This window comes from Mastomys coucha, unplaced genomic scaffold (assembly GCF_008632895.1).
Source record: "Mastomys coucha isolate ucsf_1 unplaced genomic scaffold, UCSF_Mcou_1 pScaffold23, whole genome shotgun sequence".
In the NCBI taxonomy this organism is placed as follows: Eukaryota; Metazoa; Chordata; class Mammalia; order Rodentia; family Muridae; genus Mastomys; species Mastomys coucha.
In genome coordinates, this window is record NW_022196906.1 from 98,112,987 (window position 1) to 98,118,986 (window position 6,000).

Here is a 6,000-nt window from a genome sequence, read left to right on the forward strand (position 1 = left end):
GTTGTGTTGTTTGTGTGTTGGAGAAGCAGTCCACCCACCTACCATTCTGCTAGGACAGCAGGGACAAGCATGGATATAACTCTTCCCTAATGAAACCCACACCACCAGCAGAAGAGCCTTCTGGGTTTCTGTGCATTTGAACATTTACTGGAGGTAATCCAAACACGGCCCAGGCTCTTTTTATTTTGTGACTTGCCTGAGTTTTGTGTCAGTAGCTCTTCTTATGGAGTAACTGCGGGTGATGCATTGGAGTTAGTTGGAAGGGTGGCATATGACATCTTGCCTGCTGGTCACAATCCATTTTTGCTGTCAGTGTTGCTCGACTGCCCATCACCTGACTCTAAAACTCTCCTAAATGGATAGCCAGAATGACAGCAGAAACTTGACTGTCGCCAGCACGGGCTGATTCCTCAGACTTGCAAAGACAATGACATCCTTGGAACCTCTGTCCGCGCAACAGGGAGTGAAGCTTCTCTTTCTCCAGAGACCAGGGAAGTGTGAGGAATGCAAGTGAAAAAGCCTGGCTGCGGATGTAAAAACCCATGACTTCAATTCTATCCCTCTGGTTCTCCTCAACTATAAATCATAGTAATTAGACAATTTTCTCTCTGAAGTTTTTTTCTCCTCAGATTGTGTGTACCTTTGAATCTTCTCATTTTGGTGCCTAAAAGGGGGGTGGTTATCTGCTGGTACTCTTGAGTCTACAAAGGAAAAATATCACAAGTCGTGGTCTCAATTTGGACTCCCTCCTACCCCCCAAGCCTCCGTCTTCCTAAAGCAGAATCTGAGGTTTGTTTTCTTTCTTGGAGGCACAAGAATGAGAAGGAGCCCAATGAATATGTTATGAACAACCCAAACACAAACACATGGTGGATTATCATGATTGCATCTCTATTATGATTTCTTGAGAGTAACTCGTATGAGCCTGTTAGCAGGGATGGGTTTTTAAAAGCAATTTATATCTTATATCTCTATTTCTCTATCTATTTCTCTATATCTCTATCTATCTATCATCTATCTATCTATCAATCTATCTATCTATCTATCTATCTATCTATCTATCTATCTTTTTTCCATCTGTCTGTCCACTGTTCATCTGTTTGTCTACCTACTTATATACTTATATCTATAACACACATAAATACACTTACTGGAGGTAATCCAAACACGGCCAGCTTTTATTTGCCTGCCCTTGTTTGGACGTTTCTGTCTGTTTTTACCAACGGGGATTTAATTGATCACTCTTATTCTCAAGCTCCAGTGTGGAAGGTCACACAAGCCGTTCAAACCGTGGTATGCATTCTGGCCACTAAAGTGAGTGTTCTGTGATTGAGCCAGTGAAGCATCTTTAGGCTGTCATGGAGTGTGGAGTAGAAGCAAGGGTTCTTTCTTCTGGCTTGGAGCTAGAGGCGGTGTAGAGGTTTGCTCCATTGTACCAATGCTACCTTCATGTGTGTGTCTAGACTGAGGCTGAGACCTAAATGGCAGGGTGAAGAAACAGAGAGAACAAAAGACCTCTTGGAAGCAACACCCCTAAAGTCCCCACTTACAAATATAAATTCCTGCTAAGGAGTTTCAGTTACACAGGAAGGTAGATTGCTTTGGGTTATATTTTTCTTCCCTGATTCTCGCTTCCTTCCCTCTCTGCCTCCCTTCTCACTTCTTCCCCCTTCTCTTTTCCCTCCTAACTTTTTTTGAAGCCAGGGTCTCATGTAGCTAAAGCTACCCTCCAATTTTCTATGTGGTTGATGACCTTCCTGCCTCCACATTCCATATGTTGAGATTCCAAGTGTATACCACTGTGCCTGGCTCTTGGTGCTTTCTGTTGCTTGCAAACAAACAAGGCCAGCCTATTCTCATCTAGTTGACTGCTGTACATGCTGGAAGGAACCAGAGGAATAATTCTGCCCTGAGCCAGCATGCTATCACACAGAAAGAGTCAGCCTGGCTTAACACCTTCCACATAGCTTGTGGTGGTGAAGAGCACCTTGCCTCTGGACGTCCTTCCTTTCTTGCCTTTAAATTGAGACTCTCCGTTATTAGGAGATGAAACCCATTTAAGGATGCTTCAATCTCATTTTAACATACTCTTCTTTAGCTACTCCAATTCTGATGTTCATTTTTAGATTTCTTGTCTAAATTAAAATCCCAACAGGCTTGCCAAATACAACAAAGGCAAGACTTAAGTCAGGTGTGGTGGTGGTTTTGCACAGTGAGTTCCAGGACGGGACTATCTATGGAGTTCCAGTTTGTGTGGACCTTGGGGTTCGCTTTGTCCTCTTACATACTGAGATTACAGGTGGATGTCACTATGCCTGACTCGCTTCTTAGGTATAAGAACAGAGTGAACAGTCGTGCCTAAAATACCTGAAATATTTATTCTATTGCATCCTTTTATCTTGGCCACAGACATTAGGTATGGAAGCAGGCACAAGGCAAAGTGTCTTTCTCCAAAGGAGTTTTCAGGGTATCTGTGAGATGCAGGGTAGGAGAGGAAGGAGGGTGGGGAAGGAGATGAGCAGTGAGGAGAGGACAGTGTTCCTATTCAGGCTTTCATTGGAAACTTTGCCTCCACTGACTTAGGCTTAGGTCACAGTAATGTCCTGGATCACCCCCTGAGAGGACTTCCAGGCTGGGGCAGGTGTTTCTTTCTCCCTCCCATGATGAGGTCCAAGGAGATCTCAGATTATTTTTCTGATGTGATGCTATCATGAGAAGAGCCACCAGTTTTCGTATTGTTACACTCATGTAATACAGGAAAAGAGTCAGGCCAGTTCCATTTCTCTTATGATCAAACAAGGTATGTGAAATAAAGGACTTTGGGATATCTGGGAACCCTAAGGCCTAGGCTAGAGGGAATGGAGGGAGAGAGCTCTGAGGCTCCATCACTCAAAGTTTCCATGAAGAGAGAGAGACAAACACATCAGCACGAACAGGGAGCCAGCCAACATGTACATTTAGAACCATTAAGCTCTCCTGAGCCTGCTCATTTCAGGGGAGTGAGTGCTGCTTTACTGCACACTTAAAATAGGTAGTTTCTATAACAACAGCAGCAACTTAAATAGACGCATGCTCGTCCCTTTGTGATAGGCAAAAACAATGTTTCAAAGACTTTGTTCTGTTCTGTTAATCACTTTCAAGACCAGAGAAGATGTTCTGACTCATAACTTCACGGTGGACTGAGCCTGTCTCACGAAGCCAGCTCCACAGGTTCTGAACGACTATTTTGGACCAGCACTCAGCTACCTCTGGAGACCAGAAACTCATTCCCCTCTGAGTACCAGTGTAATTAAATGCATTTGAAATCTCAGGTCTGGGATGAGATAGGTAAAAATGTTAAGACTCTCCGAGTATAGTTGGAGTAGAGGAAGGGAGGTTTGGGTTGAGATGTATGCATCTATCCCAAATCATAACCAAAAACCACAGGTAGCAGAATCACTTGAAGAACTTGCTTTTCAAAATGACTGAGTTCATGAGAATGCGACCCAGGAGTGCAGGCTTCACAGCCACAGCCACAGCCACAGCCACGTACTTGTCTGATTCTGAGGCCCACCCTCCTTGCAATGACTAAGCTCATCAACTTGGTTTCTTTTCTGGTTACTGTAATAAAATGTTCTGGTATAAGCAGCTTAATGGAGAAAGGACTTGTTTTACCTCTCAGTTCAAGGTACAGCCCATGATGATGGCGGAATTAAGGCAGCAGGTAGTTGAAGCAGCTGGTTGTAACATAGTCATGGTCAAGAGACGGAGGGATGTGTGCCTATGCTCAGCTTGCTTTCTCTACCTTATACAGTCCAGCATCCCCAGCCTAGAGCATGGGTCTACCCACAGTGGTCATTCTTCTTGCCCCAACTCATGTCATCACATAATCCTCTCAGACATGCACAGAGCCCATCTCCTAGGTAACTGGATGCTGCCAAGTTGACAACACCAACCACCACCTTTATCTTTTGTCCCATTGATGACAACTCCACTCAGGGGAAAAGTTGCTCATATTGTCATCAAGAACAATTCCAGGTAGTGGGAAAAAACCTACAGCGAGTGATTTGAGTTCTGATGTGTTTGGCAAGTTAGGGAAGTGGTAACAATGCTAACCAAGTTTATGATTTTGTGTCTGTGAACTTGCAGGCCTTTTGAAAATTTACTCAATACATATTTGAACCTTTATCAAGTACCTACTATGTTGTAGACAATGTACTAGGGCCTGTAGGTACCAGTGAATAGACAAAGAAATTATACTTGTGGGTGGTCATAGATTGACAGATTTGTGTGTGTGTGTGTTTCACAGATGATACAATGCTATTCAAAGATAATAAGTAGTTTACACAGAAAGGCAGCAGGGAGATACAGAACTGGGTCTCAGACCTCAACTCCTGACTCACTTCCCCCATCCTCTCCCTCCCTCCCTCCTCCCACCTCTCTCTCTCTCTCTCTCTCTCTCTCTCTCTCTCTCTCTCTCTCTCTCTCTCTCTCTCTCTCTCTCTCTCTCTCTCTCTCTCTCCCTTGACTCCTCCTGGTCCCTCCTACCTAACCTCCCCCTTTTCTTCTCTCTCTCTTTCTCTCTCTCTCTCTCTCTCTCTCTCTCTCTCTTTCTCTCTCCCTCCCCCCCCTTGACTCCTTCTGGTCCCTCCTACCCAACCTCCCCTTTTTCCTAGACCTAATCTTCATGTTCTCTTCAGAAAAGAGCTAGCCTCTTAGAGATGTCAACAAAACACGTCATAACAAGCTACAATAAGACTAGGCCCAAATCCTCATATCCAGGCTGCACAAGGCGACCTAATGGGAAGAAAAGGGTCCCAAAAGCAGGAAGAAAAGAGTCAGTCAGACACAACTGTATCACCACTATCAGGAGTCTCACAAGAATCCTAGACTACACAACGATAACATATACACAGAGGACCTAGGTCAGACCTGTACAGGATCCCTGATTGTCAGTTCAATCTCTGTGAGCCTCTAGGAGCTTTGCTTAGTTGGTTCTGTGGGCCATGCCTATAGCAGTCATCTCCTTGGAAAAGGATGCAGCATGCTCCTTAGGAAGGACTCTGATGGTGCAAGTCCTTTGTGATGCTCGTGTTCAAGCCTTGAGACTCTTTGGAATAAAAGGAGATCTAAAACAAGATTCCTCAGAAGTGCTCATAAGTAAGCCCTCTTAAATCACAGAGAAATGCCAAGTACTAAAGTAATGTTGACTAAGAAGAAAATGGATATGAGGCCGTTCAACATAGGACCTAGGCCATTAATGGCCCTGTGCAAACAGTCCCTGTCCAAGTGTGTAGACAGAGATCAGGGAACTGAACAGGACCAGGAAGAGGAGGCAGAGACCCCGTCTGAACTCTCTCAGACCAGCAGGACAGTCTGAGCAGGTGAATGGTGGGGACTGAGCTAGTGAGTGAGACTCCAACAGAGAGATGAAGTGCAAACACTTATGGCTTAGGGGTGGAGCTCCTTCCAAAGGTGGGGAAAAGGCTTCTGTGTGCACGGGGCGTGGTAGTCACAGCCTTCCAGGTGGGAAGACCAAGTCCTGATGCAGAAGGAGGGCTGCACAGGTGGCTGGTGCAGAATCTGTCTAGAATGGACCCTTGCCTTTGCCGTGTCACTCAGAAGCCAAATGCATTGTTTCTCTGGCACCATCTCTCTTCACCTCCACCACTAAAATAGACTATGAAATACTGTCCACAGAGATTTGCTGTGTAGGGAACCATGTGGGAATTTTGTGGTTTATATTTACCAACCCTAATTTAGTTCCTTATCCTGTGGTTTGGAGGTGTAGACCTAGGCTCAGGCATACACTCTTATCCAGGTAGGAGTCAGTTAGGAAGTTTTAAGTCTGACATTAATTCTGGGTGTTGACTGACATGTGGTGGGGACCAGATTATTTTGTCACAAAATAGTGCGTGTGTGTGTGTGTATGTGTGTATGTGTGTATGTGGATCAAGATTACCATGTTAAAGTAGTCGGTTGGTAGAGTCCCTCCAGCCATGGGCTGCACGTAACAAAAGA